The following is a 23689-nucleotide window of genomic DNA, read 5'->3' on the forward strand; positions in this document are numbered from 1 at the left end:
GCAGTGCTGAGTATCAAACCCAGTGTTTCATATGTGCTAGGCAAGTGTTCAACCACCAGCCACAATGCCAGCCACCCACAATTAGTTTTCTACCCTAGATGATTCTCTTTCCTGAACATCTCTCTGTTCTATTTCCACTATCAATGTTCTGGTTTACTTCCACACTCTCAGCTTGTTATTTCTATGACTATTCAAGGAGATCTGTCTCTGCCTGGTTTAGCTATCACAATAATACTAGCTTCATGTATGGGTAAAGAAGCTGTATATATATATATATATATATATATATATATATATATATATATATATATATATTTATACTGAATAGGGTAGTTTTTTTATTTGTATTTCAGAGGATTCATCACTGATGAATAGTGTAATATGTTGAGGGTTTTCAGTGCTCTATGGCCAGGTACTGAGGTGCACACTTACAATCCCAGTAACATGGGAGACTGAGGCAGAAGGATCCGAGATTCCAAGCCAGCCTGGGCAACATAGTCAGACCCTGTCTCAAATAAAAATATTAAAAGTTTTGGGGGTGTAGCTCAGTAGTAAAGTGCCCCAGGTACACAATCGCTGGTACTACACACACACACACACACACACACACACACACAGAGTCCAGCAGCCTCATGCATGCCAAGTGATTGCCATCAGATTTAGACAACTCAAGGGAGCCAATACTGACCATGTAATAGCTTAGCATATTCCATGGCCACAGTGTCCCAGCTGATGATGCTACTGTGAAAGACTGCAGAATCAAAATGGAATTATTTGTACCAAAGCCTCACAAAAGTGTAGGGCAGGGGACCATGCAGGAGAAGGTCCTTAAGCTTGATCCTTTGATAATAGACTTTCAGGAGGACTCTGCCAAAACCACAACATTACACACACACACACAAAAAAAAAAAATTGCTTCTAAACTCCTTACTCTCCAAACAAGATCATAGGATTTTTATCATTGGCTCTCAAGAGATTAATAAAACACAGAATGGGACCTGGAAATTCCAAGAAACTCCAGGAGAGCCTTTCTTCTGCACTGCAGAGGAGTCTATTATGGTTACTTCTCAAGCACATTTTGAAATTGGTGGCCAAATGATTCCAAAGACAATTAAAAACAGTAATGGCTTCCACTTGGAATGTTCCAGTTGAACATCTCTCAAACAGCTGCTCTTTAAGAAGTACATTTTAAGCCAGGTGTGGTGGGCCAAGTCTGTAATTTCAGATTCTCAGGAGCCTGAGGCAGGAGGATAGCAAGATTCAGGCCAGACTTGGCCATTTGGTAAGCCTGCTTGAAAATAAAACAAAGAGAACTGGGCAGGTAACTTAGTGGTAGAGTGCCCCTGTCTCAATGCTCAGTACTGGAGGAGGGGAGAGTAAGTTTTTAGGCTTCAAGTTGGTTTTATCAAATTCTCTGATTACATGGGAAAAGGAAAACTGAGTCATCTCTGTTAAAAGTTGAAGTATTATTTCATAGGACATAAATTTCCTTATTCACTTTAAACATATTTCATGAATCTGGTTAAATGACTTATATTTTATAATGATCTAGGACTCCAAGTTTCATGAAGTGCTTAAAGTCTTTTGAGATTATTTACTAACTTCTCTATGATCAAAGTCTACATTGTCACTTGGACTTGAGCTAACATTGGGATGTTCTAGAAAATTCCATAGTTGCACAAGGGATTTCTAGAAGAGAGACATTAAGACAATTAGCCTAATTTGATATGATGGAAAGTCCTGTCCAATATGACATAAATTTTTCAAGTTATACTTATTTGGATATTTTATTAATATTTACTGTAAAATGGCAAAAATTCATAAAAAATCTCATATGTTTTCAAACATAATTCTGGACACTATATTAAAATCTATGCCAATCAAATCACCTTGTTAATAACTGTTTACAGTAAATTCCCAAAAGATTTTTAACCATGTGAAAAATCTAAATTTTTATCATCAAGAGCTATCATTTGGATTTTTTCCCTGAACATAACAAAATTCAGATTAATTGATTAAGAAGAAAAAACCTCTAACAAGTTTACTTGAACACAGGCCTCTCATCCATATATCTATGTATTTATTTATTCATTTCTTTATTTATTGTTGCTAGGGATCATACCCAGGGCCTCATGCATGCTAGACAAATGCTCTACCTTTTCAAACTTGTAATTCAAAACAGAGTGTGGTGGTAAACACTTGTAATCCCATCTGCTGTCCTGTGAACTGATAAATACAATCAATAAGGGTGTCAGTTATCAGTTATGGATTAGTAAAAAATATACATGATGGATATAAAATTTTTAAAAGTGAGATAAGACAATTATAAAGCAAGAACTGTCATAGGCAGACCTGAGACTCCATTTTGGTGCCTCCTATGAAAAACTGTTACAAGAGCAGTTTGTGAAAAACTGAAATGAAAGCTGTTTTCTTATTTAAAAAAAAATTGCCATTCTGTACTTTGTACCCCACAAATTGTACCCTACTCAGGATGCAGTGGTGGTCATGGAGAGCTACATCCGGGGCTTGAATGCTATTGTGGGTCTACAGGACTTTGAAGTACATTGTCGCCCCACTGACCCCCACCCAAATTCAGGATGTGACTGTCTAGGACCTGCTTGAACCCAGGACCATGCTCAACTGAACTGTAAAGCTAATGTGCTGCTTGCTGACTGGAAAATTCTGGTCCTGCCTAGAGCCCAGAGGCCCCACTTATTAATGTTTTAATTTCTATGATTGGCTAGCTTACATTACGATAAGCAAGTCACTGAGTTTTGGATTTTGTGCTTGTATAGTTTTTTGATGGACCATGAAGCTGCTGTCCTATCACAGAGCTTGAGTCTCTATGGTGGGTGACAGTGCCTAGTCAGGTAAATAAAGCTCTCTTTTGATTTGAAATTCAGACTTAGAGTGCTTTCTGGAGGGACTCCCCATAACACCATCTACTTAGCAGGCTAAGGCAGAAGGATCTCAAATTCAAGGCCTGTCTCAGTAATTTAGTGAGAACCTGTCTCAAAACAAAAATTTTTAAAAAATGGGCTGGGAATGTAGCTCAGTGGTGTAGTTCCCCTGGGTTCAAACCTTGGTACCCAAACTGAATAAATGAATAATTTAATTAACTAAGTAATTAATTAAAAATGAAAAAAGCTGAGAATGTAGCTCAGTGGTAAAGCTCTCCTGGGTGCAATCTCCAATGCCAAAAAATAAAAAATAAAAATAAATGAATTCAGGGCCTAAATATTTTTTTTTAAAAATGAACACCTGTACTCATAAAATTTCTGCAAAAGTCTAACACTTCATAGAATAATAAAGGCTGCAGCTTGGAGATGAGGTACCCAAGGCCTAATGAACAGGCAAAATTGAATTAAATATTGACTTCCTGGTGGAGGAACACTGAGAGCCACTCCCTCCAAACCCACCTTGTTCAAATGTGGCTCTATGAGTTTCAACATTGATTCCTAGTCATCTATTAATTCCCTCCAATGGGAGACTGGACCAGCCAGGAAAAGTCTATCCTGGCACTGAGAGAGAATCAAACCCTAACCATTATGTGATGCATCCAGAGAAAAAAATCTTCATCCCAAGGGGGAAATATAATGGTGCTCAAATGAACAAGCAGGAACTGTGTCAAATCCTGATGAAGGGGAAGCGGGGTGCTGAGAAGGGAGGGTCCCTGGGCAGCCCTGCCTGATGGCAGGAACTATCACAAACCAGTCAGCCCCAACCTCACCTGTACATAAAATCCACACCAACCTGCACCCCCCAAACTCTAGGAGGACACCTGGCAGTAGCCACCTGTTGTCCTTGAACTGAGGCCACCCTTGGTACTGAATCTGTGGAGTCTGTGATAATTGATTCAAGGCTGCCTTTGATACCCTGTCTCCCTTTGCCTCCTGGATGGGGCTCTGACTCATCTTTCTTTAGGTGTCCTGCATTCCTGCCCTATTATGTCTGACTACACTTGTTCTTTGGAGAGCTGTCGCGACCCCTTGCCCGCAAGGAAGACGCAACTCGGGAATCTTCTCTCAGCAGTTTATTCAGGTCCTTGATACTTTTTCTTCTCTCCCCCGGATGCCCCTCCCAGCCTTAATAAATCACCTCAAGCCCCAATGCGAAGCTGCCACGTGGACTTTTCTCACAGGGTGCCAAGTCACAGCGTGCCAACTCATTCTGATAAGGAGTTGTTTGTCACAGACTACAGGGGAAACCAGCGCCATCTTGTAATGGCGGCCACAGTTCACAGAAACGGCTCACCACAGTTCCCCCTTTTTTGTTTTATTACGACAATACAGGCGAGAGTAGAGGTCCTATCCCACTGTGCAGAAGTGGCTGCATAGTACGGCTCAGCCCTAAGGAGGGCCCTTCCCCAGATCTGAGGCCATATCAGCCGACGCCTTTTTTCGTGGGGCGGGGCGTGGATAAGGTGGGGTAAGGAAGGACGTCAAACCCGCATGCAATAGGACATGCTCTCCTTGAGGTCCACTCCAAGGATCACTCAAGTGCAGTGCCTTGCCTCGCATCCTGTACCGTGACGATGGTGGACGGAGGGGGATAGCCGAGGCTGAACTGTGGCTGTGTACAATGACAAACAAGTTGACAGCACCCTGAAAGAAAGGCACGGACTTTAAAGCGATAGAGAAGCACTAGTGTGGAAACCCATCTGCGTGCAATGGCAGCAAGACCGGCAGAGTGCAAGGGCTTTCCAACACTAAGAGAATAGCGAGGAAAGACATGTCGATCCCAGTGCAATGTTATAATAACTTGGGGTGCAACGACCATGTCAAAGATTTACTGTTTAAGATGCGCAAGCCAGACTTGAGGTGAATTGCCATTTTCCAAAGCTGCAAGAGCTTGTATGATCATAGCCTTATCGTGAGCATTGCGGGCCTTGAGGCGACAGAGAAACCACAAACAGAGGAACATACCGAAGCAACACATTGCACCAAAAACGCCTACCCCCACCCACTCTTTAAAAAAGGAAAAGGCAGAAGATATCCAATCGGTGAATTGTCCCAAGGTCACGGGATCGACACGGGTACTATTCAAGACAGCTATTTGGGTTAGTTGAGACTGGATCATGTCTTCCGCTTCCATGGACCAGTTTCCGGCCAAATATCCGCCAATGATGCGGGAAGCATTCCTGGAATCATTAAATCTGACAGAGGTTATGCATAAATGTGCACGTTGGTCAACGCAACCCAAAAGCACCAAGTCAGCTAATTCTTCTATCTGAGCTTGGAGTAAATCTATTCTTTGGTTGGCAGCTAAAATCCCTGACAAAATATGTTGGTTGATTGTGTTTTGGGATTCGAGTATGATGGAAGTTTGTTGAACAACTCGATTAATGGTGGCAGCAGTTTGTACTTGATTGGCCATGGCCACTGCGGTCGTAACCGCTGCAGCAGCAGATACCGCCACGGCTGTCACTATGGCTGCTGTAATTCCAAAATCCCTGCGGACTCGAAATAGCTCAACAATGGGGAATTTTTCAGGATCTGCAGTTACCGGGATTGGGACAAAAGTTGGAATTTTCATAACCACTGCTACAGTCCAAGAACCATTCCAACACTCAGATAAGAGACAGGTAACATTAGAACAATCTAGCATCCCTGACGAGGTGTCATTAGCCAAAAGGAACAGGAACGGGGATTGGACACAGACCATTGCAGGGGGTAATGTGGCACTATATAACAGAGAGTTGAACGAAACAGATGTAAGTCTATTTCCTCGTTCACTCTCCCTAACAGTGCCAGAAACATTAGCCAACCAGCTTTTGGCTCCTAGCAATTGAGCCAATGTAGAAATATCGGCTGAAGCCCCCCTTTCATTGGAAATCAGCCACTGAAACCAGGACCAACCCACTCCTGTAGAAGAGTTGGCACTGTTATTAAAGTCATAAACATGCCTCTTAAGAGAAGGAGAAAGGGAGAAACCTTTAGCAACTTGATGTTTCTCCCAAGAATGATCCTGACAAGGCGTAAATGTTGGGGGAAAACCAAGATTAGGGGTACAGTAAGGAGAGGCCTTGAAATGAGTGGCATGATAGATACTATTAGAAGAAGAAGGCACTGGGATTAGCACCTCGGAGATAATAGCCAAGGTAGTTATATTTAAAGCAGAGCTATTTGCGGGGGTCCCTGAGCCTGATTGCTTCCCCGAAACTACTTGGCTCAGTACGGCACTGATAATGCTCCCCGAGTCCTGACTGGACCGCAATGGGTCCTCCCAGTTAGTCAAATTTTTGGTCTTAAGGCTAATGCAATTAGCGTTCCCAAGGCTGAAGCAAAAAACTCCTGTGAGATTAACTTGAGATTGATTAAAAATGCTCTCTATGTCCCCTCTAGGAGAAGCACAGGGAGCAGACATCTCACATGAGGTAGAAAAAAGAGTAGGGAGAACACTAGAATTACCATGAACCGGCATCGGCATCGGCCATGCCCGTGCCACTGCCCACCACTGCATCGGTGTCGCCTGTACCATCGGCATCAACATCAGAGCCAGAGCACTTAGCAGGATGAAGATCCTCATCACAGGATTGCTGTGGTATCTCTTGTTGCTGGTTGGCTGGAGTCAAGACTCTTCTTGTCAGGCGTTCAGGGACCCACAGCGGTTCCGTGCGATCCTGGGGAAAAACACATACAGATCCTCGTGCCCATGTCAGCACGGGGTCGGGGCCGTTCCATTGGCCCGTAAGAACATCTTTCCACTTAACATAGCCAATCACAGAGGGCTGAGGGGACACATGTCTATCGGCCGCAGAGCGACCATGAATATCCAAATTCAAAAAATTAATGGTAAAGAGAGCTAAGGACAGGCGTTCTTTAGGAGTGTGTTCAGCTCCTATTCCCCCTTTTTGTTTTTGTAAAGTTTCCTTTAAGGTGCGATGAGCACGCTCAACAATGCCTTGTCCTTGAGGATTGTAAGGCAGACCATGAGTAAGTTGCACTCCCATAGTAGAACAAAAGGATGTAAATTGTCTGCCAGTATAAGCAGGTCCATTATCAGTCTTAAGGGATGTAGGAGCACCCCATGCTGCCCATGCCTCTAGGCAATGAGTAATAACATTACGTGCCTTTTCTCCCGATAAAGCAGAAGCGTGAATAATTCCAGAGCACGTATCAACAGAGACATGTACATACTTGAAGTTACCAAAGTCAGGAATGTGTGTCACATCCATTTGCCAGACAACCAATGGCTTTAATCCCCGTGGGTTTACGCCATAATGAGGGGGATGAAGAAATGTGACACAATGAGGACATTGTAATACTATCTGACGAGCATCTGCTCTTGAAATGGAAAAACGCCTGCGTAGCGTTAAAGCATTAACATGGAAGTTTTGGTGAAATAATTTAGCCCCCTCCAAGGAGGAAGCCAAGCATATCAAGTGATCTCTAGTGGCTGAGTCCGCACAGGCATTGCCCTGTGATAACGGACCAGGAAGAGAGGTGTGAGCCCGGATGTGCATTGGATAAAAAGGAGCAGTGCGGCTACAGATAAGCTGTTGAAGTTGAGTAAAGTAAACAGATACATTATGGGCATCACTAATAGCTCCCACGGCCTCCAGGACTCTTAGTGCTTGTACCACATAGACGGAGTCCGAAATGAGATTAAAAGGAAAAGAACACTGCTTAAAAACCTCAATAACAATTTGTAGTTCTACCCATTGTGGATTTCCTGGAGCAAATTGATGCTGGACAGGGGGAGAATCATTAATTACATAAGCTCCCATTCCAGACTTGGAACCATCAGTAAAAATATTAACAGCCCCCGGAATAGGACTGGGTGAAGTCACCTTAGGGAAAATGATGGGATGCTCTTTAACAAAATTGAGTAATGGATGGGAAGGGTAATGATTATCAATATCTCCTTGAAATGAGCAGCATAGAATAGCCCAGTTGTCTAGAGTAGCACACAAAACATTAAGTTGAGCTTTAGTGTAGGGTATGATAAGAGAAGAAGGCGACTGTCCGAAAAATTGAATGCTTTGTTGAATCCCTTTAAGTGCTAACGCTGCAACAGCATCAGGATAGTATTCTAAGGATTTTCCTGGAGACACATGTGGGTGGATCCATAGTAAAGGCCCATCTTGCCACAGTACTCCAGTAGGCTGCCGCATAGTGGCAAGCACACATAACTGGAAAGGTTTATCACTCTGGAGCCTGTATAGAGTGGCATGCTGTATAGCCTCTTCTACTTTCATAAGGGCCGCTCTAGCCTCTTTGGTGAGGCTACGAGGGGAAGTAAGATCTGGATCACCCTTAAGAGTAGCATACAAGGGCTGAAGCACAATATTAGGAATATGTAAATATCCTCTTATCCAATTAATATCTCCCAGCAGTTTTTGAAAATCATTTAGGGTTTGGAGATCCTGAGTTCTTATGGTGATTTTTTGTGGTTTTAATTTGTCATACCCAATCGTTGCTCCCAAATACTTAATAGAATCCCCCGTTTGAACCTTTTCAGGTGCGATATGCAGTCCATATTGAGCTAACAGGTTTATTAGGTCTTTATAAGCCTCATTAACCCTTTGTTCTAATTTAGCAGCCAATAGTACATCATCCATATAATGAATGATCTTAATGGAGGAATACTTTTGTCTGAGAGGTACGAGTGCCTTCCCCACATACATCTGACACATCGTAGGACTATTAGCCATGCCCTGCGGCAACACTACCCACTCAAACCTTTGATCTGGTTCCTCGTGGTTACACGAGGGAAGGGTGAATGCAAAACGCTGTGAGTCTTTAGGATGCAAAGGAATAGAAAAGAAACAGTCTTTAATGTCAATAGCAATAATATGCCAGCCCTGAGGAACAGAGGAGAGCAGAGGCAGCCCTCTTTGAATGGGCCCCATAAGTTGCATTTGAGCATTAACCGCTCGTAGATCATGCAGTAGGCGCCACTTCCCTGACCTTTTCTTAATGACAAATATGGGAGTATTCCAGGGAGAAGTAGAAGGTTGGATGTGACCCAAGTCAAGTTGTTCTTTAACTAGGTCATGGGCTGCTGCCAATTTAACCGAGGGAAGAGGCCACTGAGGCACCCAAACAGGCTCCTCGGTGAGCCATGTTATGGGTATTTGAGCCCCAGTGGCCCCTAGGAAAAACCCAGACCAAATCTGTTAAGCTTTTGATGACCTTGCATAGGATGCCTACGCCCCTGTAGGTGTTTTCCTAGTCCTAGACCTGGCCTATACCCCATATCTAGCATAATTTGTTGAGACACCGGGGAATAGTCATTGCTAAGAGTAAACCCCATGTCATTCATCAGATCACGGCCCCATAAAGAAACAGGCAAATCAAGTACATAAGGCTGAAAAGTACCATGATGTCCTTCCGGGTCCTTCCAAGATAGATGTCTACAGCTGATTTGAGGGGCTTGGGCATATCCAAGTCCTCTTAGGGATTGATCAGAAGTCTGCACTGGCCATCCCTTAGACCAGTCCTTAAGGGCTATAATGCTACGGTCCACCCCTGTGTCCAGCAATCCCACAATAGATTTACCTTCTATGCTTAACTCCAAAGTGGGGCGATTGCTCATATTCAGTGACAAATAGGCACAATTTCCTCCGGTGGCACCAATCTCATCTCCCGTCCGTGACCTTGAGTCAGAAGGGAAGTGGGTATGCAAGCTAGGCAAAATTAGTAATTGAGCAATCCGATCCCCTGGAGAGATAGACACAATGCCCCTTGGAGCTTCCACCATAACCTTTACTGTCCCTACAGCATCAGGGCTGATGACTCCAGGGAAAACATGAAGACCTTGCAAGATAGAGGATGCACGTCCAATTAGCAAACCTACAGTGCCAGGTGGTAAAGGCCCTTTAAACTCAGTTTCTACCAATTGGACTCCCATCTTAGGTGTCAATACGAGCCTGGAGGTGGAACAGAGGTCCAATCCTGCGGCGCCTGTAGTGGCTCTCCGCGTTTCATGGGATGGCGTAGAGACGGCCATGTCTCGGGTGCGGGTGTGACATTCTCCATTGCCCCATATATTTGTGGGCCCTGGGGTCGGGGGCCCCGTTGGCCGTTTTTTGGCCCAGCTGAAACAGGCTGTCCATGGATGTCTCTCACTGATTGACACTCTCTTGCCCAATGTTTCCCCTTTTTGCATCTTGGACACAACCCCGGTAGACGAAGGCCATTGGAAGGGCCACCGTAAGGAGGTCCAGTAAAACTGTCTTTTTTGGGACATTCCCGTCTGAAATGACCAGATTGACCACAATGGAAGCATGTTCTGGCACCAGGACCGCCCCCTTTGGCAATCCGAAGGACAGCAGCTGCAAGGCCTGAATTAGTTAAAGGTCCTCCAATCTCTCTACACACCTTCATCCATGCTTCTATGCCCTTGTTTTTATAAGGAGTGATTGCTGCTTTACATTCCTTGGTGCATTGCTCAAAAACCAATTGCTTGATAAGGGGCATGGCTCTATCAGGATCCCCAAAAATCTTTCCAGCGGCATCTACCATCCTTGCAACAAAATCTGAAAAGGGTTCTGTAGGGCCTTGTAGAATCTTGGTCAAATTACCAGATACCTCTCCTCTATTTGGAAGTGATTTCCATGCCCGAATGCAAATGCTGTTAATTTGGTCATATACCTCAAGAGGAAATCCTGTCTGTTGATTAGCAAATCTCCCCTGCCCCAAAAGCATGTCCTTATCCCAAGCGGGGTGTCCCGCCGCTTGGTTTTGGGCGGCCTGCTCTATTGCGCCCTCTAGCATAAATGCTCTCCAGTCCAAATATTTACCCGGGGAAACACAAGCCCGAACAAGGCTAGCCCAGTCAGAGGGAGTCATGCAGTATCTAGACAAACCCTCCACCTGAGTTAGTGTGAAGGCGGCATCCACCCCATAAGTACGCACGGACTCCGCCAGGGTCTTCACAATTTTGAAATCTAAGGGTTCATGGAATCTTCCCCTATTGTCATCCTGAAAAACTGGATAAGCAAGACCCATCTCAGCATTAACAGCCCTCCATGTTTGGGCATGGAAAGCTCTCCCCGAAACACCCCCACCATACGGCGGTGGATCTGGAGGATCATTTTTCTTGAGCCCCTGTTTATTTCTGTTCCCTTCTCCCATGCCTACACTCCCTAGCTGACAAGACAGCCTCCCAAGCTCCTCCTCCTCATCCTCCTCTTTCTCTGACCCACTTTCGCATGGGGGTGTGCGCAGCGCACTGAGATCTGGATACAATCGTCTCCTCCCCTGTTTCACATTCCGTACATTCCCATCCTTCTGAGATATCTCACTTCTTGCCGGAGACAGCCGCCTCCTCCCCTGTTTCATGCTCCGCACACTCCCATCCTCCTGAGATACCTCACTTTCTGCCGTTTCTGACTTCTCCTCATGTAATTGCTCTAAAACTTCCTGTCCTTTAGTAAGTGCTTCCTGACATCTGCCATCTGTGAGGCAACTACGGACCATCTTCCAAAGGGGTATCACCCCACCCTCTAATATGCCCTGCTCAGAAGCAAAGTCAAGGTCTTTGCCTAATTTATCCCAGCTAGGTATAGTAAGGCTGCCCGAGAATGCAAACCACGGTGCAGCAATATCTATCTTCTGTAAAAATCTCTTTAAAGTACTACGTTTCACTTCCAGGCCCTTGGAACGTAACAGGTCATCTAGGGCCAGGAGGAGCGGACTTGAAGACGCGGCACCCATGACACAACAACAAAAGACGCACAAAAAACAACAAGAGATACCACAAAAAACAAAAACGAGATGACACAACAAAAGAAACACAGAAAACAAAAGTGAAAGTACACAGTGCAGCTGCAATAAACATGAGGCTCTCTCTTTCTTTGTAGAGGAGCTGACCCCGCTTTGGACGCGGATCCCACGTACTGGGACTATCCCTGCTTTCATAGCAGATCCCACTTACCTGGGATTAACCGGTGCACCACCCCTGACTGACTGAAAGTTCTGGTTCCCGGGTCTCGGCACCACTTGTCGCGACCCCTTGCCCGCAAGGAAGACGCAACTCGGGAATCTTCTCTCAGCAGTTTATTCAGGTCCTTGATACTTTTTCTTCTCTCTCTCGGATGCCCCTCCCAGCCTTAATAAATCACCTCAAGCCCCAATGCGAAGCTGCCACGTGGACTTTTCTCACAGGGTGCCAAGTCACAGCGTGCCAACTCATTCTGATAAGGAGTTGTTTGTCACAGACTACAGGGGAAACCAGCGCCATCTTGTAATGGCGGCCACAGTTCACAGAAACGGCTCACCACAGAGAGCCACTGTCTTTTGTGACTTAGGTTGACAGAAACATCTACCTGCCTCCTGAACTAAGTCAAGGGTGGTAAGAGAAGGCAGGGCTTTGGCATGAAGTCACCCCTTCCAGCTGGCTACACACAGACAAATGGCAGAGAAATTTAGAATTCAATTGAGAGACTAAATTTTCATTGTTGTGGAAACTAAAAAGCAATGAGGTCTCTGAAATAGCCTTAGCCCTACTTCACTGCACACATAGGAAATTAAATATGGGTCATTTGTTGTAAGTCATTATGTGAAACAGATACCAAAGATCATCTCAACCAACTGTAAGTATTAAACTGTGATGTGAACAGGGATATTTTCCAACAGATACCCAAGAAATCCATCATGGTTTAGATGCTGTGTCTCCCAACAGCTCACCTGTGAGAGAATGGGTTTGGAGGAGACATGATTGGTTTATAGCCTTAACTTTGTCAGTAAGTTATTCCTAATGGGATTAACTGAGTAATAATAGGGGGCACCTGGTGTATGGCTGGAGGAATCTTATTATTGGGGGTGTGAATATGGTGTGTATATTTTGTATCTGGCAAGGGGCTTCTCTCACCCTCTCTGTTCTCTAATAATGTGAGCACCTTCCCTCTGCCACAATCTCCCACCATAATGGTCAACCTCACCTTGAAGGTGAGGGCCCAAGAAATCGAATCTGCTGTGTGTGCATTGAGACCTCTGAAACCATGAGTCCCCAAATAAACTTTTTCTCCTCTGTAGATGCTGGGCTTGGGTGTTGTAGTGACAGCGTAAAAAGCTGACTAACACAAAGACAGAACAAACCAGAAATGCAATTCTGTAACTGCCTCCAATCAAACCTTTTCTTCTACATCTTCCCTGTAAGTCCTCCCCTCACATGGCTCATCATCCAAGCACTCTCTCTCTTTCCGTCTCTCTTTCCTCAATTCCTGAATTACTTTTTACTCAGGCTCCTCAAATTTTCCTTTGCCTGTGAACTTCTCACAACCTAAAGATCCCTGGAAACTGCCTGGAGCAAATGTTGCCTGGGAGATGTGCCCTCGGGTCCCTGATTCTGCAAGAATACTCACCAGTTGGTGGCCTCCCTGATGTCAGAAACACCTGCTGTCCAACCCTGTGTCTTTTTCTCCCATTCCCAAGTTGCCCACAGTTTCCACCCTTGGTGGATTTCAGACTTTTCCAAGTCATGGTCAATGAAACCATCCATATTGGTTTTCATCAAAATAGTAGAATTATATAGGTAGATAACACTTGTGAATGTGTCTAAAGTAAACTTAATAAATTACCACCTTCTGGTGGGGGAGAAGGCAGCTCATAACTGACAGTTATTCCCCTAACACTTCCCATCTCTCCCTACCCAGGGACAGAAGGTTTTCAATCAGCAGATGATCAGAGGATGAGTAAGGATGAGGTGGCTGTGGGCAAATTTCTGGCCCTGCCTGTGCTGCCTGGTTTTAGATCAAGATCCCCTAAACGACGACTCCTGCTGAGGACTCAGGCTGGTGGGGTTATGCAGTGACCTTAGCCTTAGCTTCCCATCCAAAGAGGAGAAGGAGGTCCACCCAAACTTCTTTTGAGTTATCCTAAAGATGCCTGTGTACATATTCTAATTTGGGCCTGAAGGCTTCTCCATACACAGTGAACTAGAACCCAGTTGGATCTGTAAGAAGACTGCAGCTCACTCTTGGGACAGGTAGCAGAGTCCAGGTCCTACACAGCCAGCCCATCTGTCCCCCACACAGCGATCTGTGTGCCTCACCCCTCTTTATAACACTTCCTTTCCTCTGGCTCTATGTCTAACTTGCGTTTGTGGCGATGTGGAAGTTATGAACAGCATTCATTCTGCTCTGCTGCTGGATTCTAGGATCAAATAAAGGAAAGGAAATCTGCAATATGAGATGTGTCATCACTGTTTTTTTAAGGGTTTTCATAACCAAAAAGGGACTTGAAGATATTCTAGTGTGTCCAGACTCCTTGAATTGTGTAAGTACTGTGAGCTGCATGTGTCCCCACACAACCCTGGGAATAAAGCACCCAGACTGCTCTTTGAGCTCCTCATCTTTTGACTCTAGGTACATTTGTGCTGTGAGACAGCCCACAACTGTAGGATGTCATGACAAACAGGACCGGGTGTGTAAGGGTGGCCAGGTCAGAAGGGGACTGGGTTCCACTCCCTGGAGTGCTCCTGAAAGGTGCACATTCCTTTGTGCATCTGCATCAAAAGAGTCTAGATCCCCTTCTGGAACACTGGTCAATTTCAGCTGTACAATCTAGGTACCCAGAACCCATGCTTTTCTACAGAAATCAGTGAACTTCATAAAAGATAACTGAGGGCCTGGGGCCATATCTCAGTCGTAGAGCACTTGCCTAGCATGGGGAAGGACCTGGGTTCCATCCTGAGAACTACAAAAGTATGTGAACAAATAAGTGAATAAGTAAATCCAATATGAATGAGACTCCGGGGGGGGAGTTTTAATTTGAAGAAAATTGTCTATGTGAGAGAAGAACAAGAGCCCATATGAACACAATGATATGCATTCTTTAATTTGTACTTATACTTTCTAAATTTAGTTGGTATGCACTGGCATGTAAAGTTGATGTCCTTAAAGATTCTTTTCCAAAAAAAAAAAAAAAAAAAACTGAAAATCTGGGATGAGGGTGAAGGTAAAGCAAGAAATGAAAGATAGATGAGCAACAAATGAAAGACAGAGACTTGGCAGAGATACACATGAGTTCATTTTATAGACTTGACAAGTGAAGGCCATCTCTCTATAGGAGAGAGAGGCAGAACAATCTTGAGTTCTGGGACTTTTATGGGGGAAGCTGAGGAATCAGAGCTCAGTGGGCCCTAATGCCGGTGGTTAAGGGTTTAGTTGGTATGAGGGAGTGATGAGCCTTTCTCAGTAACTCCCTTGGACGGGAAAGTGAAATGTTTTCCTTAAAATGGCAGCTGTCATTTAAGATGGTCATCCAGGTGCTAAGCAAGAACCTTATAAGTACTAAAAAGAAAAGATTAAATTGGAAGAGAGTTGTTAGAGACATAGCAGAGACTCCCAAAACCTACCCTTGAGAACAGGGAGGGAGAAGCATTCTTTTGTTCCCCTGAAAGGTAAAGGGTGTTTGGGGGGATTGGCTCAGCAAGCAGGCTTGAGAAAAATAAGCATGCAGAGGAAAGGTCTGTTATTAGGCTGTCATGATTAAATGTGTTTGCAGTGCTTAAAATTAATCTAGAATTGTTTGCTGTGAATTAGTTAATCTAGAATTGTTTGCTGTGAATTGATTATGTCTATTGCAGTGCCTAGCATTAAGGATTGTCATTTTCTTGATTAAGAACATCTAGAGGGCTGTGATTGTGGCTCAGCGGTAGAGCGTTCACCTAGCATGGGTGGGACACAGGTTCGATCCTCAGCACCACATAAAAATAAAGGCATGGTGTTGTATCCATCTACATCTAAAAAATAAATGTTAAATAAAAGAACCTATAGTGTGAAATTGCATTGAGTAATTTGAGTGAATAAAGCACGAAAGGGGCAGAAGCATGTGGACATTCTTTATTTCTCCCCTGGACTGCATATATTGCAATTTTGTCTCCTTGTGACAGATGCTTTGAGAGGGGGCTTCTAAATCCCAAAGCTGAGGTTCTGGAAGTGACCTTTAAGGTGTATAATTAGAGAGGTGAGAATGCATAAAAGCAGAGATAGCAGATGCTCGATCAAACCATTTGTCCCTGGTGTCACTGGCCCATGGGAAGGTCCCTCAGGACCACTCAGACTCTGTTTTAAATGTGGTCAGATGGGTCACTGGGTTTGTACATGTCCCAAGCCTCATAAATTCTGGATTTTTGTCCTAAATGTCATCAAGAGCGACACTGGGATGTTCACATTCCCAAAGCACATGGGGGCCCCCCAGCCACCTGGCCCTTTGGGTTCCCCTTTCCAACTCTTAGGACTGGCTGCAGAGGACTGAAAAGATCCAGGTCCCCATCACCCAACCACTACCATCACTCCAGGGAAACTCAGGGTAACACTGCGTATGTCAGGTAGGCCCGTCTCCTTCCTCCTAGATACCAGGGCTACATATTGAGTCCTCAAGGTGTTCTGTCGGCCGAACACCAACCCTTACAGACACCTAGCCTTGTTTGTGCTTGTGGCTCTCTAATTTTTACTCATTCCTTTTTGGTCATTCCACAGTTTCCTGTTCCCCTTATGGGAAGGGACATCGTCACAAAGTTGGGGGCTATGCTCTGCTTCTCCCCTTATATATGCTTCCATGCAGACTCACCTGCTGCTCCCCTGACCCTCACCCTTACCTTAGGACCATCTCTTATTCTGTTGGCCAGTGCCTTCCCATGACCCACTTCTGAGGTGAACGTTTCCAGTCTTTCTATCACCTCACACCACCATTCACATCTGTCTCAAAACCTCCTCCATTTTCTGCCCAAACACAACACCTGCTCTCCCTCTTTGCTGATGCTGTCCCTCTCTTTGCAGAGCAGACTTGACCCCAACAGCTTTTCTCAACCCTTTGGACCCTGGCCTGAGGGCCCAGGACAATGACCACACACCTTCTTCCATTCACCTAGGGCTCTTCTTTATCCACACACTGGCTCCCATGGGGAAGTGACTCTACCCTTCTCCTCCCCTTCTCCTCACAAGTCTACCCCCTAGAGATGGCAGTGACAAGACTCCTCTTGAGACACAAAAGTTAACTTAGATCTTGGCCCAGCACCAAGATTCTCGACCTTCCCATCCCTTCTCCTTCGCAAGTTCACTCTGAGTCCTGGTTCACCGATGGCTGCTTCTTCCTTCACGAGGGAATTCATCAGGCAGGGTAGGCAATAGTCTCTCTAGCCTCAGTTGTGTAAAAGCCTCCACTCCCAATATCAGCAGGCTGTACTTGTTGCCCTCATCAGAGCCTTCAATTTGGCAAACAGAGCCCATCTCAATGTCTACTGTCCCTTGAATTACATTTAGATTGAACTAAAATCCTTCCTTGGCTCTTCTTCTGTCACAGGCCCTCTCAAAGAAGCCACTCAACATCTCCCCTTTGAGCTTCTATATGGACAGCCCACCTCCCTGCTCAGCTCACCACCCTCTGATTCTCCACTACCCCTTGCTCCTCATCTCTTCTGGCTCCTTCTTGCATACACTAGGATCCTTCTTTGGCAACACAGGGATGTTGTTCTGGCAAAGCCAATTCTGCCTCTTCTCTTTCTCCCACTCTGTCTCCTGGTGACATGGTACTTTTACCACTCCCAAAAGCCTGCTGCCTCCTCTCAATTATCTGCAAAATGGACTGGACTCTATTGGGTTATTCTTACCACTTGTTTGGTGGCCCACCTTGAGGGCATCCCATATCGAGTTCCTAACCCCCATTTAAAACAGTCCTCTCCACCCCCTTATACAGTGAGACCCACAGGCCCTCTCAAGCTGCATCTGTCCAAGGTTGAATCCCCAATCTTTCTTTGGTCTCTGAGGACCATGGGGATACTGCAGAACCATGAGTGCCATCCTTCCCTTTTTCATTTTTGCCCTCTTCATCTAAGTCGAGGGTAGGGACAGACTTCACCTGCCTGCCATTCTGACCGCCTCCTACTTCACTGATGGCAGACTGGGGGACCCCAAGAGAAACAGCTCACCCAAATGGGGGAGTCATCAGAGGTGTCTCTAAAAATGTTATGAACTGTTTACCCTGGAAACTGCGTCTCCTATGACCAGGTGGTTATCTGATGGCAGCCATGGGGAGGAAGTATCTGTGTCTTTCGTTCCCACCCTGCCCTCTCTTCCTGGCTTCTCTCCCTTTCTCTTCCTTTTGGAGGCATATTGGCTCCAGAGCCAGGTTGCTTGGGTTTGAATCCAGGCTCAGCCATTTACTAACTGTCCAACTTTGAGTAGTGACTTCACCTGTCTGAACCCACTCCCCATCTGAAAAGTGGGGCTGATATCGAGGCCTTTCTACGGAGTTGTTGTAAGGATTAAATGAGTTCATCTAAGTCAGGTGCTCAGAGCAGAGCTTGGGTGAGTCCTATGGAGAGATCCTTGTGGAGATGGTGGTGTGGTGGTTATTATTAGCAAGCCCTTACTCAGCATGGGCTCCTTTGTTAACATTTTTCTAGACTGGAGGGTTTGAGGATTCTTCTTAAATTAGTCAAACACTCAAGTGAAATCCTACAGTCAACCCAATACAGAAAGAAGAGTACAAGAGGCCTCCTCTGGTCATATCAGGGGTGAGCTCAGGCCCCTTCCTTGGATGTTTGGATAGTGAAGCTTCTCAAAGTTGCTTCCGGCCACAGCAGAATCCCCCAGTTATTAGAAAATGCAGAGTGGGCTGGCGCAGTGGTGCTTCCCTGAAATCCCAGCAACTCAGAAGGCTGAGGCAGGAGGACCAGGAGTTCAAAGCCAGCCTCAGTAATTTAGCAAGGCCCTGTCTCTCAGTAAAATGTAAACAAAAGGGCTGGGGATGTGCCTCAGTGACTTAGCACCTCTAGTTTCAATGCCCAGTACTAAAAAAAAAAAAAAAAAATGCAGAGTAGCCTCCCACCCCAGGACCTCTGGATGGATCCCTGGGGAGCCTGCATCCAAGCACAGTCTTCTGGTGACTCTTCAACACATGGAAGCTTCACTCAAGTTCCAAGTACCAAATACTCCATCTGGGGGTGGTGGCACATGCCTGTTGTCCCAGTGATTCGCTGAGGAGGCTGAAGCAGGAGAATCCCAAATTCAAGGCCAGCCTGGGCAGCTTATGAAACCTGTAACTCAGTGGTGGATGACAATCTTGGGTTCAGTCCCCAGTACAAAAATAAATAAATAAATAAAAGTACCAGATGCCACCGGAAGACCCCCTTCAGCTGCCTCCTCTTCCTTCCCTCTCCTGTGTCGGGGTGGTGGGGCTTTACACAGTGGCAAGCCTCTCTTCCTCTCTGCCCTGAGGACGGTGGAGAGGAGCGTGGCATCAGTGGGGTGATGGCCCTGCAGCCTGGAGGGTCCTGCCACCGGGTGGGCCCTGCTCCTAGTCCCTGCACCTGCTGCCACTTCCTGCTCCCCGCCATGGCTGGCTGTGACTGGGTCTAGAGAGGTTCCCAGCCCTAAGTGGAGTGTAGCGCCACCCATGCCACCCTAACTCCAAACCCAAAGGGTGCCTAATCCTCTAGGAGCCCAGGGAAGAGCCCGAGGCCTGATTCTCCCCACCATGGTGACTCTGAGGTCTAGAGAAATCCCAGTTCCGCTCGGGCCAGCTCCTGTCTCCTTGTGTCTGGGGTGGGGCGGGACTGACCCTCTGGCCACCTGCCTCTCCCCGGGCCAGGATGAAATCCAGTGCTTGCTGTCCCAGGAGAACCGCAGGGTGGCGCTGTGGCAGCTGTCGGAGGCCAGCTTCAGGGAGTGCAAGTTCAGCCTGTCCCTCACTGATCTCCTGCTCAGGAGCGTCCCTTGGCAACACCCAGCTGGCGGGGGAGCCTCTAGGAGAGGGAGGGGAAAGCGCCCAAGACAGGGAGGCACTGGCCACCCTCCGTGAACAGAACAGAGCCTCCTCCCCCAAGGGGACTGAGGCGCCCGCTGGCCCCGCCCATCGCAGCGCCCAGAAGCCTGGGGAGCTTGGGTGGGTCGCTCCTGAGCAGGGCCAACTCTTGGTGCAGGCTGCGGGCCGGGGAGGATCCAGCTGGGGTCTCTGCAGGAGATGCCAAGACATATCTCCAGCCCTTCTTTCTGGGCCTGAGCTGTGCTTGGGAGACCAGGATCAACCTCTCCTCCCCAAGGCCAGGAAGCTGCCCAGGCAGGGCCTCCAGTTCAGAGCCTCCTCCATGGAAGCAGGATTCTATCCATATAATAGGTCTCAGCAGCCTTGGGATGTTGTATGGAGAACAAATCAATCTATGTGCAATAGATCCTTTGTGTCCCTCCCCCCACTCCTCTGTGTGGATTCCTTATCCCCAGGGTGGGTGAAGCCCTTGGTATGTCCTGAGGGTGGGACTCTCCTGATCGCCCTCAGAGTAGAGATGCCAGAGAACCCCTCACTCCCTCAGCAGGTAGGACACAGCCAGAAATCAGCCATCCATGAACCAGGAATCGGAGCTCAATCCTGACACCCCCATCTCCCAATTCCAGCTCCCAGAACTGTGGGAAATAAATGTGTTGTTTATAAATCACCCCGGGTGTGGTGTTCTGTTATAGTGGCCCAAGCAGACTAGAAGACCGCGTTCAGCTAAGGTGGAACAAAGAGTATGCCTGTAATCCCAGTTCCTCGAGGCTGAGGAAGAAGGATCACAAGCAAGGCCAGCCTCAGCAACCCTGTCTTTAAAAAGGGAGGTGGAGTTGGGCATGTAGCTCAATGTTAAAGTGCCCTGAGTTCAATCCCTAGGACCTTGAAAAATAAAATTTTAAAAAATGGTTATCAAGGAAAGAAATGAGAACTGGTCACAGGGCGTTCACTGCTGTTGTTTTGGTAAGTCCTTGGAAAAACCTTCATTGGTATAATGCAAACCCCAACCCTCTTCCTGAGAGGCAGCAACTTGCAGAGGAGGGACAGTCACTTTGTCTCTTTGGAGTCAAGGTGCTTCCCTTCCCCCAGCCCCTCCTGAGTCCTCCTCAGCCTGTCCCACTGGGCCATTCTACAGGCCCCGACTCGTCCTCTCTGGAACTTTTGGAAAACTTTTCTTGTAGTGGGCTGTGACAGGCAGCGTTTTTCAGGATGTGGAATACAGCACTTTGGTTGGAGACCATGTGAGAGGTTGTGTGTCCCCGGGTTGATGCAAGACGTCCTGTGAGCAGCATTGGAAGGGCTGCGACAGAATCTTGGATGGAAGGCTCTCAAGAAGGTCCTGGGATATTTGGGGAAAACATTCCTCCTTTGTTACTTATAATAGATATATTTTTGTTTTCTTTTTGCAGCACTCAGGATTGAATACAGGAATGCTCTACCAAGGACCTACATCCCCACCCCTTTTTAAGGTTCTAAGTTGCTGAGTTTAGACTCTAAATTGTGATCCTCCTGCCTCAGCCTCCTGAGGAGCTGAGATTACAAGTCTGCACCAATGTGCCCAGCTTCATAATATATCTGCTATATTTCCTTCATCTCTCTAATTTTGCTTCCATTAGTAATTTTTGAGTGATTGCTAAATGCCAGATACTGATTTAATTAAGAAAGACAGTCCTGCTCTCTTTGGAAGGCCAGCAAGGAGCCAAAAGTATCATTGCATGTAGAGAAACTCTCCACAAAGAAAATCAATGAACTCCTGTGATAGAAAGTAACTTGGGAGCTGCTGTAGAGCAGGTAGAGGGCATATTCTTCAGGGGTCTGTGAGGAGTAGAGAAACAGAGTCAATAGGAGGTGTAAAAGGAGATTTACTATAAGAGATTGGTTAACATAGCTGTGGAAGCTGAGGAACAGGAGCCATGGCTGGTGAGCTGGAAGCCAATGGAGACATTTGATCCAAGGGTAGGAAAAGCCCCAGCTCAGCATTCAGGGGGACAGAGAGCAAATGTCCCCTTTCTCAACCTTCTTGTTCGCTTCAGGTCCTCAGTGGAATGGATGGTGTCCAATACATAAGGGAAGGTCACCTAAGTTACTCTACCTATTCCAATGTTAATCTCATTCAGAAACACCCTCAGTGAACACACAGAACTAATCAAATATCTGGGCACCCTGAAGCCCAGTCAAGCTGACATATTAAACCAGTATTCCTGTGATCGGTAGCCTTCAAACCGGGTTCTGACTCCCTCTTCTCTCCCCTCCCTCCCTTCATTCCTCTTCTTCCACTCTCCTTCTCTACCCTTCTTTACCCTCGCCAACCTTGAGGAGACTCCGGGTCCAGCATTATGGTCACCAGCAGAGATCCTTGGCTCAGAGGGGCTGTCTTCTCATAGTCCCTGGGCAGGTAGAGAAGTGAGCAGCCTCCTCCTGGTCTCCATGGTTACCTCAGTACCTTAGGGAGCTGCCAAGTGGGCTCTGATGTCTGGGAAGGTGGCACTTCTGTTGAGAAAACCATGTAGGCACCCGGAAACTGGTCATCCTGAGCCATGAGACACTGCTAGAGTTTCTGTCTGAAAGCTCCAGCCGACACTTACACCCTGATGGGAATGGAGGCTCCTGGGGGAAGGTTTCCACTCAGAACAGAGGGAGGCTCCACTCACATTGGGCCATGCAGGGAGGGGAGAAGACTCCAGAAGAGCTCAGTGGGAGGAGCACAGAAGCCAGGAGACAGACACTACTTAATGTCATCACCTGTCGGTCACCTGCTGCTCACAGCCTGGCCACACACTCAGCCAGGCTTGTGTGGAGCAGCTGCCATCACCTGTTCCCCATCCCCAGGAGCACCACTCTCTGGGTCACAGCTGAAGGCTTGAACCCTTCTCAGCCCCATTGAAGAGTGTGTTTCTCCCAGAATCCTTAGGAGGTGGTGCCCAGGCAATGGACATGGTGCTAGGCCCTGTTCTAGTGGGTTCTGGAGGATGAAGTTCCCACCCTGTCTCCTCTAGTCTTTCAACCTGCCTCCCGAGGGTCACGCTGCCTCTCAAGGGTCATGGTACCAGCCCTGTGCAGCAGTCCCTGAAGGGGTTATTGAGTGAGGCAGGGACAGAACTTTTCACATCCCACAGTTTTAGCATGAACATTATTCTGGGGGGAAAAAAGAGAGGTTTTCACATAATGCTCAGTGAAACCATTACTTCCTGGATATAAATTCCTTTGAAAAACTGGGAACAAGCCATGTGCGGTGGCGCATGCCTGTCATCCCAGCAGCTCAGGAGGCTGAGGCAGGAGGATGGCAAGTTCAAGGCCAGCCTCAAGCAGCTTAGCAAGACCCTGTCTCAAAAACAAAACCAAACAAAACAAAAACTAAAAGAACTGGGGATGAGGCTCAGTGGTATTCCCTTGGGTTCCATCCCCACTACCACAAAAAAAAATGCATATATTTTTTTCCGTATGCCAGTGTCTATATATGTTTTAATATTGTCACTAGAAATTGCCATTTTTCTTTTTGTGAGTTATATCTAATCACGATAAACTGGGGCAATAAATGGGGTGCGTGGTTATTTACCTTTTACACATGGGTGTAGTTTTGAAAAGCTGGTTTGCTCTTCTCTGTAGAGTTCCTGATGACGTGGCTGCTTCCCAGCACAAGGAGTAGCCTCACAGAGTTGCCTAGTAGTGATTTGTGCAAAGAAAAGAGCTAAACAAAGCACACCTGTTCCTATCAGGAAGGATCAAAAGTTCAAGGCCAGTCTCAGCAATTTAGGGAAACCCTGTCTCAGAATAAAAAAAAATAAAAAGGACTGGGGACATGGCTCAGTGGTAAAGCATCCCTGGGTTCAATGCCCAGCTTAAAAAAAAAAAAAAAAAAGAGAGAGAGAGTGTCTTTTTTCCTGACTTCTCATTTAAACTTTGCAACTTGCCTTGCAGGGAAGGCTTTAGATGTAGAACACGGTGACATAGGGCCATACATGGTGCCCCCA

General features: G+C 46.4%; 1 pseudogene; it reads right to left on the bottom strand.

The window, feature by feature from the left end:
• The window catches only part of LOC113189889 (SH3 and PX domain-containing protein 2A-like), a 43127-nt pseudogene extending 23837 nt beyond the window's left edge, over nt 1-19290 (bottom strand).
• Nucleotides 19291-23689: the final 4399 nt, after the last annotated feature.

This window comes from Urocitellus parryii, chromosome 8, assembly GCF_045843805.1.
Source record: "Urocitellus parryii isolate mUroPar1 chromosome 8, mUroPar1.hap1, whole genome shotgun sequence".
Taxonomy (NCBI): Eukaryota; Metazoa; Chordata; class Mammalia; order Rodentia; family Sciuridae; genus Urocitellus; species Urocitellus parryii.